The sequence below is a fragment of the Papio anubis genome, chromosome 5 (genome assembly GCF_008728515.1).
Source record: "Papio anubis isolate 15944 chromosome 5, Panubis1.0, whole genome shotgun sequence".
NCBI lineage: Eukaryota > Metazoa > Chordata > Mammalia > Primates > Cercopithecidae > Papio > Papio anubis.
The window spans coordinates 36641589-36654518 of NC_044980.1; positions in this window are offsets into that span (position 1 = coordinate 36641589).

Below are 12930 nucleotides of genomic sequence, written 5' to 3' on the forward strand. Positions count from 1 at the left end.
TGTTCCAGGCAAAGCAGTTTATTTTTAGCAACTGACATACATTAAAAAACTCTCCTTTTAAAAGACTTGCACTGGATGTTCCTTCCACCTAGAACTTTCTTCATCCTCTCCTCGGCCCCCTTGCATGCCCTGCAAATCTAGATCAACCTTCAAGAACAAGCTTGAAGGAAAGTGTCCTTCCCTTGGGAAATTCCCATAAGGACCATCCCTCTGCCATTGTATAAACTCCCAGTAAACAGTCTTACTCCTTCCTAGAACATGCCACAACTCCAGTGAAATAATTACCTTGGTAAAGATTTCTTTAAAATCTGTCTCCTCCTCTGAACTATTTCTTGAATCCGGTCTTATTCCCAGCACACCATGTGGCTTTGTCAATACACATTGTAGAAGGAATACAGTTATCAATCCTCTGTGAACTTAATTCTGTCGTTTTTTGCATTTGAACATCCTTGAGGGACACCTTTGCTCTTTGATCTTCAGCTTCCTCTTGGTCAAGAAGAGCCATGGCTCTGTGTGAGGGAGTTCCATCCCTGGGCTTTCTTAGCCACGAAGGCCTGGCTGGAAAGCACAGTAGGAGTCAGGAAGGGTCGTTGATCTACTGAATGGCAGAGCTGGAAAGAAGCATAGGAGTCCACGAGCCCTGTGGCCACATTTTACAGATGGGGAAGCTGGGGCTAAGAGAAATCAAACATTATGTCAAAAAGCAGAGGTAAGAAATAACTTCAATGAATACAATATTATTTTAGCAGGGATACATAGAAAAATATATACTTACACATGACCTGATTTCTGGACAATTTTGTAATTTTCTTTTTCTGAGACAGAGTCTCACTCTGTTGCCCAGGCTGGAGTGCAGTTACTCGATCTCAGCTCACTGCAACCTCTGCCTCGCTGGTTCAAATGATTCTTCTGCCTCAGCCTCCTGAGTAACTGGGATTACAGATGCCCACCATCACACCCGGCTAATTTTTGTATTTTTAGTAGAGATGGGATTTCACCATGTTGGCCAGGCTGGTCTTGAACTCCTGACCTCAAGTGATCTGCCCGCCTTGGCCTCCCAAAGTGCTGGGATAACAGGCAAGAGCCACCGCACCCGGCCAAATTTTGTAATTTTCATTTCTATTGCTTCAGCGACCTCCATGGCAGCCTTGAGAAGAAGGTATTGTTTATCCTCATTTTACAGATGAGAAACAACAGAGAACATGGGTAACAAATGAAGTCAACCCAACTGAGAAGTGCCAAAGCCTGACTGAGTCCCCACATTTCTGGTTGCTGGTTATATAGTGGTTGTTTTCCCCACTATACTGCTCTGCACTTCTTACAAATAAAAACTTGGGCAACTCCACTTCAGGTAAGAAATACTTGGTCAGGGAGCCATAGCTATGAGCAAAATTATGTTCTGCTTCATTCGCTTCTCTGCTTATTTGTGGCTGTGACTTCTGTAACCTGTCCTGCCGTCTGTTAAATGAAACTGCCTCAAGTCACAGGGACGTGATGGGAAGAGAGTATAGGCACTTTGGAGTCAGACTTCCTGGAGTTGAAATTCTGGCTCTGTCACTTACAGGTGGGTGACCCCAGACAGGTCATAGAAATGGGAGACAGAGTGAGACCCTGTCTTAAAAAAAAAAGAAAAGAAAGAAAGAAAAGAAAAGAAAAGAAAAAAGACATACCTGAGACCGGATAATTTATCCAGAGTGAGACAGGGTCTCACTCTGTCATCTTGCTGAGCCTTGGGTTTCCCTTTGTAAAATGTGGGGACTAATTGCCTTCCCCTAGGTTTGTTTAGGATTAAATGGGGTAGTGCTTATGAGATACAGATAAAACAGAAGGCACCATAAACATTATGTTGACAACAGTAGCATGGAGCAACCCCGTTGGCAAGATGTCAGGAAAGGTCATCCATTGGGTAGAAAAAGTACAGGGATTTGTCAGAAAGGCAAAGTGAACCCCAGGGGTACACTTAAAGGGAAGTAGGCTTGCAACTGATGTGGATTTTCTTTTAGCTGCAGGTCTTATTGGCTGTCTCCTAATTTCAAATCTACAACCCCATCTGTTCTGCCCATTGCATTCTTTCGGGTACGTGTGCATTCGTGTGTGTGTATATACGTGCTTGTGCATGTGTGCACACTTACTCATTGACTGGCTGGGAGCAGGGGCCAGGCAACCTCCCAACAGCTCCCCAACCCCCAGCAGCATCAGCACATTTCTACACATATTAAGTATCAAGTTCTGTATTTGAATGGGAAAGGTGAAAAAAGTGAGACAATGTTTATAAATTAATTTTATTGCCAATCTGAAAACGGTTTCATTCCCAAAGCCATTTAGAAGCTTTTGTTTTTCTAAGCTGTGACTCTGCAACATTTATTCAGAAATGGTCCTTTAAGGAACTCACACAAATGGGCTGTGAATACTATCATTTTGTGAGCACCCTTTCCACAATCTAGAAGTCAAAGTCTGAAAACGCCATCCCTAAATGTTAAACTAGAAAATATTAATTTAGAATAATTTTTTTGTTACTGACATTTAAGTTACAATTTCATGGCAGACTCTGAAGAAAGGAGGAGGGGTTGCAGAAGGAGGTGGCAGGTGATCAAAGTAGAATGAACCAGTTGGAAGAAAAGAAGAGCCTAAGTCATTCCTGAGGAAACATAAAGGAAAGCCGGAGCCTACCAACTTCTCAGGCAGATGAAAGTCATGCCCTGGGGGATTTACCAGGTCCACGTGCTGTGCCTCAACCTGCAGGCTCTGTCATTGTGTTTTGCCTACAGATCAAGGGCAGGTCCGGGGCAGACCCATCCTCCTCAACTTCCCAAGACTGAGATGAAAGCAAGAGTTAGATTAGTTCATTTTCAGTGAGAAATCAAATCACCATGACAAGGTCTGGAATCTCACATTAGCATAGCAAGCTCTTTTCCTCTGTACATTAAGCCAGCTCAGAAGAATCTCTAATGTCTAATAGTGGGTGGGGGGAAGGGTTAGTGGAGATCATCAGAGTAGACCATGCCTTTGGGGCCCAAAGGCAGGAAGTCCCCAAGCCAAGGCTCTGGTTCCTTGGTAAGTGATATGGTTTGACTCTCTGTCCCCACCCAAATCTCATGTTGAATTGTAATCCCCAGTGTTGGGAGAGGGACCTGGTGGGAGGTGATTGGACCATTGGGGCAGATTTCTGACTTGCTCTTCTCTTAATAGTGAGTTCTCATGAGATCTGGTTGTTTGAAAGTGTGTAGGATCTCCCCTTTTGCTCTGTCTCTCTCTCCTGCTGCCTTGTGAAGATGTGCTTACTTCTCTTTCTCCCTTCTGCCATGATTGTAAGTTTCCTGAGGCCTCTCTAGAAAAATTACCCAGTCTCGATATGTCTTTTTTTTTTTTTTTTAGACAGGGTCTCACTCTGTTGCCCAGGCTGGAGTTCAGTAGCATGATCATGGCTCATGGCTCACTGCAACCTCCACCTCCTGGGTTCAAGAGATTCTCCCACCTCAGCCTCTGAGGTAGCAGGGATTGCAGACATCTGCTACTATGCCTGGCTAATTTTTGTATTTTTAGTAGAGATGGGGTTTCACCATGTTGGCCAGGCTGGTCTCAAATTCCTGATCTCAGGTCATCCATCCACCTTGGCCTCCCAGGTATGTCTTTATAGCAGTGTGAGCACAGACTAATACAGGAGGCCACTGTCCGGACCTGCACCTGTGAGAACTCTCTCTCCTCTCATTGCCAGCCAACCCCATTTGGAGGAGAACCTTCTTCTTTCTAAGGAGAAGACAAAGTTTTCTCTGTGAGGTCATAGATTCCCCAAAGATTGAAAATAATGAATTCAAGATAATAACCAGATATTCAGGATGGCAAAGAAAAGGAGGCATTTACATATTCCTTAAAATGTCTTCTGTGTATAAAGGAAAAGAAAGCAAATGATGATGTTACCATGTGTGGGGGTGGAGAGGGAGGAAGATGGCCTCTGACCTGGCAAATTAAATTCTGACTAGCTTTGGTGAGGTTGGGTGTTGAGAAAAGGGAACCAAGCAGTAAGTATCTTAGTGGATTGTGAAAGGCACAGTGCTGGTCAAGATTCCACTTTCCCAGGCTGTGTCTCCAGGCCCCTGTTCTCCTTCTCCTGATATCTCTGGAATCTCTTTCACTCTTGTGTCTGTGATCACTTGGGTGCTGGTGACCCTGAGTTCTCTGTCACCCTCCCTTCTCTCCTGGACGTGGGACTGGACTGTCTGCTGTCCATTTTCACCTTCATGTCCCCAGGGCAGCTTGAATGAGTCACATCCACCATGGAGAATGCATCAGTGAGCAGCAGAATAGGCAAATCTGTAGAGACAGAAAGCAGATTTTTTTTTTTCTTTTGAGACAGAGTCTTACTCTGTTGCCCAGGCTGGAGTGCAGTGGTGCCATCTCGGCTCACTGCAACCTCCACCTCCTGGGTTCAAGTGATTCTCCTGCCTCAGCCTACCAAGTAGCTGGGATTAGAGGCATGCAGCACCATGCCCAGCTAATTTTTGTGTTTTTAGTAGACATGGGGTTTCATCATGTTGGTCAGGTTAGTCTCAAACTCCTGACCTCATGATCCACCCACCTCAGCCTCCTAAAGTGTTGGGATTACAGGCATGAGCCACTGTGCCCAGCCACAGATTTGTTTTTACCAGAAGATTGAGGGCAGAGGGACTAGGGAATAATTACTGGATTAGGCGTGTTTTTCTACAATGATGAGAGTTCTAAAACTAGAGAGAAGTGGTGGTTGCACAACATTGTGATTGCACTAGATGCCATTAAATCACACACTTTAAAATGGTTAATTGTATGTTACGTGAATTTCACCACAATTTAAAAAAAAAAAAAACAACAAAAGGAGATGAGAATTTGAGAGAAATGTAACAAAGCTCAAATTTTGTCTCTTTAGAATTTGTTTGAATTTCTTTATTATTACATTTTCCCAAAAGTAAGTTATTTTCTGTGTCTTGATGTTGGCACCTCTATCAGAAACCTAGGGATGAGTTTGGGCTTGTAGAAAACAATCTTCTAACAGTTTATCTTCAAAGCTATGTCAGTGAACACAGGCCTGAAATACTAGGATTTGGATAGGAAAGGAGAAAAGTGTCCCCAAGCAATACACAGTATGAGCAGAGGGTGAAGCAAATACCAGGAAGATAGAGATGGCAGGTGGGGTGGAAATGGGGGGATTCTTGTCTTCCTTGCTCAGAAAGGGGTAGAGTGGAGAGGAGGGAGGAGGAGTGGACAAGGTTCTGTGGCTGCCGTGGTGTGTGATCCATGATCAAGGGATGGCCCTGAAGCCAGGGTAGGGAGTGAACAGTAAGACTCAGAGCAAAGGGCCGCAGGAGACAAACCATGAGTTTGGAGGATTTTATGGCCATGATTTATAAACAGTCAGTTGTAAGAAAAAGGCACTAACCATGGGGAACCACAAGACAGTGTGCCCTATGACACTGAAATGAATTGTCTGTGGGGTCCAGCATAGAGTTTCCACCTAAAAGTGGGGGAGCTCCACCAGCCATGGTGTTGCCAACCCATAGGGAGATGGCAGACACTAAGGCTGTGTTATACCAGAGGCTGGACTGAGAAGGGGGCCACCAGACTCCCTTACTCAGGGTGAATCTCTCCAACTTCTACTCCAACTCCTACTCCCCAAAGATTCTAACTGGAAGTGTTGATGGAGTCCACAGGACATTATCTCCTTGGGGTTCCTTCGGTCTTTGGTATCTGCTTCAGTTTTATCTTGTATTTGAATAATCAGCCATGCATTCTTTCCCAGTAGACTGGGAGCATCTTGAGGGCAAAGGCTGTGCCTTGGTCATCACATGGTACAGCAGAAAGAATCCACTCTGCTCATTTGGGAGAATAGAATCTGATCATGTAGGGAAAAGGCCTGCCTTCCAGATACCACAGAAAATGAAAATATCTTCCCAGTGGATTTCTAGAAATGGCATTCCTGATTTGTCTGGTGGAGAGAGAAAGAACTAACATCCATCCTCTAGAGGAGGAGGGACTTAGTCATTAGGAGAGGTCAAACGGTCTTCTCTTTTTTTCTTTCCTTTCAGTTCCTGCATTTTGCACACATTTTGTTATGAGTATTTTTTTGGCATTTTAATGTATCTTGGTGTGAAGCTTGGAAGATCTTTTTTTGAATAACAGGGATGTTTGAGTTAGAAATAAAGGAGACCTGCTATGTGATAACAGGTAAAAAGAACTGGGAAGAGCTCAGCTTGAATGAACTTGCAGTGTAAATGGGCCAGGTCAAAGGCATTTTTGGCAGTGAGATTGTGATCAGGGAACCCTTACTTGGTGTTACAGACACAAGGCAGTGTCACCTCTGGATTATCTGTTCCCAGAGGGCAGCCACTGTCTGCTCTTCTAACCAGTTTTACTTGACTGATAGGGCTTTGCATACAAAGTATTCAGCCTTCAGTGTTAACTCTGTGCTTGACTATTTAGCCTCATGCTCAGGACAGGAAGGTATTTGGAACCAGTGCCACCTTATTAAACATATTCCTGGATGAGGGTTCTTCTGTTCCTTTCACTGTCTTCCCTCTGTTCAAACATCTCCAATGGACTGCATCCTTACTACCCAAATAATGGTTTAAGGACAGCAGCACAAGCATCATCTGGGAACTTGTTAGAAATGCAGAATCCGAGGCTCCATCCTAGACTTGCTGAAACAGAATCTGCATTTTAACAAGATCCCTGGGTGCTTTGTATGCACACTGAAGTTGAAGGATGTCTGCTTGGCATTATCAACTGAGAAAAGCACAACTTCTTAGCTGATCCTATATTACTCATTACACCTCCAAATTAATATTCACTCCAGGGTATTAAGGTCTACATCAGCTTGGTGCCCTTAAAAGCTCTCTCCTAATGTGTGCTCTGGCTTTTAGTTTCAGACTTCATTCATATTTTCGTGTCTTTCTGAAGACAAATATTTATCCAGTACTTATTCTTCCATAACCTATTTCTTCCAAGATGCTGTCTTTATTTCCCCATATTTCAGGTCCCACAGCCAGTCTCTTGCCTTTTCTACTTCCACAAGAAGCCTGAAATTCCAGAATTCTAGACCAGGTCAGAGTCCAGAGTCCTTCTTACTGACTGGGAAAGAAGTTTGGACAGCTTTTAGAACATGCCATGATCAGTCATTCACATTTCTGTATCTTTGCTCAGTTGGGATCCCCTATGGAGTAGGGGACTAGCTGAAGTTCTAGCTGTAGCCACATCATTTGGCCCAAAGTTCTTCCCAGAGACATCAAAAGTACCAAGGACGCACAGCTCCCTCCTTCCTATAAATTCCAAAAACATTTGTCTACACCTATCTAGGCACTAAATCCTAGGAACCTTTGATTTGTGGTGGCAATACAATGGTTCATAACTATCTAAGGACCTACACAATGGTTTTATTTTTTAAGTTTCAATTTTGAAATAATTTTAGACTGACAGAAAAGTTGTAAAATCAATAAGAGAAGAGTTTCCATATACCTTTCACACAGTTTCCTCCGTTAATATCTTTCATAATGATGGTACAATGAATACAACCAGGAAATTAACTTTGGATCAATGCTATTAACTAAACTGCAGACTTAATTACAATTTTACCATTTTTGGCCAGGCACAGTGACTCCCACCTATAATCCTAGCACTTTGGGAGCTGAGGTAGGTGGATCACTTGAGGACAGGAGTTTGAGACCAGCCTGGCCAAAATGGTGAAACGCTGTCTCTAGTAAAAATACAAAAAATTAGCTGGGCAGGGTGGTGGGCACCTGTAATTCCAGCTACTCAGGAGGCTGAGCCAGGAGAATCACTTGATTTTGGGAGGCGGAGGTTGCAGTGAGCAGAGATTGTGCCACTGCACTCCAGCCTGGGCTACACAGCAAGACTCCATCTCAAATTTAAAAAAAAAGAGAGAGAGAGATTTCACCATTTTTCCACTAATGGTTGCTATGGTCTGAATGTTTGTGTCTTCCCAAATTCATATGTTAAAATCCTAGCCCCCAAATTGATGGTATTAGGAGGGATCCCTTTGGGAGGTGGTTAGATCATGAGGGTAGAGTCCTCATGAATGGGATTAGTGCCCTTATAAAAGAGGCCCAAGGGAGCTGCCTTGCCCCTTCCACTAAGGGAGGACACAGTGAAAAGGCACCATTCTATTCTGTGAACCAAAAAGTAGGTCCTCACCGGACACTGAATCTTCCAATGCCATGATCTTAGACTTCCCAGCCTCCAGAACTGTGAGAAATACATTTTTGTTGTTTATAAGTCACCTACTGTATTTTGCTAGAGTAGCCCAAGGATTAAGACATGTTATTTTCCTCCTCTGGGATCCAATCCAAGATCCCACATTGATTTAATTGTCATGTTTCTGTAGTTTCCCCCAACCTAGGAACATTTCTTTTGTTTTGTCTTGTCTCTCATATACTTCAGTACTGGTCAGTTATTTTGCAGAATGTCTCTTAATTTGAGTTTGTCTGATATTTTCTCAAGGCTAGTTTGAGGTTTTGCATTTTGGGTAAAAATAACACAGGAGTGATGTTGTGCCCTTCTCAGTGCATCATTATATCAGGGAACATGATATCAACATATCTTATTACTGGTGATCTTAGCAACGATCACTTGGTTAAGGTGGTGCCTGTTGGGTTTCTCCACAGTAAAGTTGTGATTTTTCCCTTTGTGATTAATAAGTATCTTAGGGGAGCTATTTTGAGATTATGAAAATATCCTCTTCTCCTCAAACATTTGCCCACTAATTTTAACATGCAGTGGCAGATCTACCTGCAAAAATTATTTCTGTGACATATACCAGGTGTATGTTAGTAAATGTTTAATTATATGAAAAAGTAAACCCTCATTAAGCTGCTGCAGTAGGATTTCCTATTAATTGAGCCTTCTTTTGAACTGTTTTTATAATGCAGTCCACTGTAACAGGATTTTAATCTAAATATAATGGCACAATTAAATAAATAGAACACTGCTTCATTCATCCATCTCTCCAATCACCCATCCAGACATCCATCCACCCATTCATCCAATGCTGCTTTCCTTTGTAAAATAAAACTGAGGTGCCAGTATTCATATTTCTTCCAATTATGCCTAACCACGCTACCTACTCCCTACTGCTCTGTTTGAATTGTTATGTGAACTTGCTGTTATGGCCAAACAAGTTGGCCAAAATGGGAACATTAATTTCTTTGAGCAGATGGTTGTAAAGGTCGACCTGTAACAAGAGGTGCCAATTTGTTTTTCTGTAGTGTGCCGTCACAGAAAAAGGACTCTGTTAGGGACATCTGTTGTTCTTGCTTGCCTGGCATCCCTCATCCGTTCTTTAGGTCACAGCACTCACATTTCCTTTTCAGTATCTCACCTTTCATGTTCTTAGTCCATGCAGTTTGGGTGAGGTCATTCTACCTGTTGGCACCAGAAGTGGGCATGTGCCTAGGACAGAACTATCTATCCCTTACCTCATAGTGATTGGTCAAGAAATTGGCATTTGGCTTTAGTTGACCAATCAGAGTTCCCAAAAGATTTTTGCTGGAATTGTCAAATAAGAAACTCAATTCTTCCAGAAAGTGGGTTCTAAGCCTGTAGCTTCCACTGCACCTCTTTGCTACCATGTGGGGAAAGACAGTCTGAGAATGAAGCCAACAACAGAGGCAAACAGGAAAGTGGCAGTGAGGAAGAGGTGACTGTTCTTCATAACATCAACTGATCATCGGCATCTAGCTCTTTCTGAAGCCAGATCCACCCCAGGACTTTTCCATTACACAAACCAGTCAATTTCCTTTCATTGTCTCAGGCACTTTGAGTTGAGTTACTGTTACTTGTAAGCCAGGGGTCCCCAACCGTCAGGCCACAGACCAGTACTGGTCCATGGAAAAATCGTCTTCCATGAAACCAGTCCCTGGTGCCAAAAAGTCTGGAGACTGCTGCTGTAAGCCAAAGTCCTGACAAATACATATGCTTTTTGAGCATCTGCTACCTGTGAGGCAGGTGCCCAGGGCTCTTCAGGATTTAGAGGTGAGCCAGACATGGCTCCTGCACTCAAGGAGCCCTCAACTTAGCAGAGATCATAAGATCAGTGCATAACTTATTTATACATCTAAAAAAAATTCTACAAGAAAAAGTTCTCGTGTCATCAGTCTGACCCACACATAAAGCACTTTGGCTATAGAATCACAGTTAAGTGAGTGATAAATACCACCATGGGAGTATTTGGAGCACTGAAGAGATGAGCGACAGTATTTCCAGCAGAGGAAATGGCTGGGGCAAGGGTACAACAGTGAGAAATTAGAAGCTCAACATGTATTTTGAAATTCTGTAGGACATTCATAGTGACTGAAGAGTTGAGTTTAGGTGTAAAAGGAAGATTTCAGGGACAAAAACCAAACAAGAACTAGAGAAAAGTTGTTTGGAGTAGATTGTGGAGGTTCTGATTGGCAGTCTGAGTGATTTCATTGGCAGCAAGATCAGGTAACTCTGTGAGGAGGCCAATGCCGTGGTCTGATCAAACCTTACTGCAGGACTGGGAAGGACTGGATGGAAAAAGAAGGCTGGAGGTGGATGGAATCCCAGCCTCCAAGAACATTCTGCAGAGAAACTTTGGCCATATTTGCTCAAGAATCTTCCTCGTGGTATCATTTGAAAGCCATACTTTTTATTTCATGCTAAACATTGTCAGAGGGAGTGGTGGCAGATTCATCCTGGAATGTGAGCCAACGCACCGGGCATGCACTTTAAATGGCATTCCAGACCTCGGGCTGGCAGGCTCCCTCAGATCCTTGCCCTGCACTGGCTCCTGCCTTACCCTGACTTAGGATGTCAGGAGAGAGCGTCTGTTTTCTTACCTTCCCAGCAGAAAATGTCCAGGATGAGACACCAACCCTCCCTACTTCACCTTGTAGAGATGTCACTGCACTGGCGTCAGCCTCGGTGCTGTTCTGATGATGCCTTCTCTCTTCTTCTCTCCTGTCCTCCTCATGCCTGATCTTTGACCACATCATGTCAGCACTGCCATCGCTACACCCCAGTCCAAGTTACCGTTATCATCCACGTGGATTCTCACTTGGGCCTCCTAGCTGGTCTCCATGCTTCTGCTTTTGCTCCTGTACAGTCTGTCCTCAATAAAGCAGCTAGAATAATCCTTTAAAAACACACTCAGATCCTGTCTCCCTTTTTCTTGAAACCTTCTGACGGCTCCCTGTCTGATTCAGAATGAAATCCTAAATTGCTACCACGGCCCAAAAGACTCTACGTGATCTTGGCTGCCTTTTCAGCTTTATTTCTTCCTGCTCCCCCATTGCTTTGGGCCTCTCTCTGTTTTTTTCCACATCTCTACGGGACTGCTCTCCTCTTCATGGCCCATAATGCACCTCTTCACAATAGAAGCTTGTGCCTGTCAGAATAGGCTAATACAGGCTGCAGTGACAAACAACCTCCAAATCTCAGTGGCTCAAAATAACAAAGGTTAATTCCTCAGTTACCACGTTGTGCTGCACCTGTTGTGGGTTGGCAGAGGGGCTCTGTTTGTCATCAGCACTTGAAGTAGACAGAACTGCCGCCATCTTGAATGTTGCCAGCTGCTGTCTCAGAGGAAAAGAGGCCCTGGAGGGTCTCATAATGTCCATTTCACTGGTCACTTCTGCTCATGCTCTTTGGCCAGTCACCGACCTCAGTCAATCACAAGGGAACTGAAACGTACAATCTTACTATGTGCCCAGAAGTGGACAGGATCTTTAATTGTGAACTGCACTGATGATGACCACAACTGCACCATGGCAGGGTCAGCCAGGTGGAGTGAGGGTAGAGGATGGTGGAGAGTGAGGCTGAGGGAGGAGGGTTGGTCATCTCAGCTCAAGCTCAGGGGGAGATGAGAACATGGTGGGAGAGATGTGGAGATGGTTAATGGGCATGAAAAATAGTTAGAAAGAATGAATAAGACCTAGTATTTGATAGCACAATAGGGTGATTATAGTCAATAATAATTTAATTGTACATTTAAAAATAAAACTGAAAGAGTATAATTGGAATGTTTGTAACACAAAGGATAAATGCTTGAGGGGATGGATAACCTATGATGTGATTATTACACATTGTGTGTCTGTATCAAAGACTCTCATGTACCTTATACATATATACACTTACTATATATCCACAAAAATTAAGAATTAAAAAATGTTAAAAAAAAAAAAAAAGAAAAGAAATGTGGACATGGCTGTGTTTAACGCTCACTGGCCAAGTCTGACGTGTGATGTGTGAAAGAAATGATGTGTGAAAGAGAACTTAGTGGCCATTTGTTGAGTTGTTCTTGCCAAGTGTGCCTTTCCACAAATGGTGGGCTGGGAAGATCCGCCTGGCCAGAAACAATTCTGATATGTGTAATTCTTCCATTAGAGATTCATTCCATTGGCTCTAGAATAGCATTTTCCAGATTTTGTCTAGCAGAACACTTCTGTTAGATGCCAACAGGTGCTCCTTGGTCAACTAAGATTGGGAAATGTTGTGTTAGACAAGATTAAACGGGGCTTCCCTCCACAGGCCTTCGCAGATCCTTGCTTCGTATGGAATGTGTGATGTTGCTGCTGCTGCGTGAGAGGGGACTGAAGTATGTAACATTTCTCCCATGTTTAAGATCAAGGAATCCCAGTCTCCATGGATGCTTCCTAGGGTTCCACCGGGCAGCCTGGGAAATGCTGGTCTGGAAGCCTTGCAGTCCTACTGAGTCTCCTGTGGGAAGCAAATATTCCCAGGAGGCGAGTCTGTGGGAGAATGAGATCAGTGCAGACAGGGCCTTGAAAGTGTGGGCTCGGCCGGGCGCAGTGGCTCAAGCCTGTAATCCCAGCACTTTGGGAGGCCGAGACGGGCGGATCACGAGGCCAGGAGATCGAGACCAGCCTGGCTAACACGGTGAAACCCCGTCTTTACTAAAAAAATACA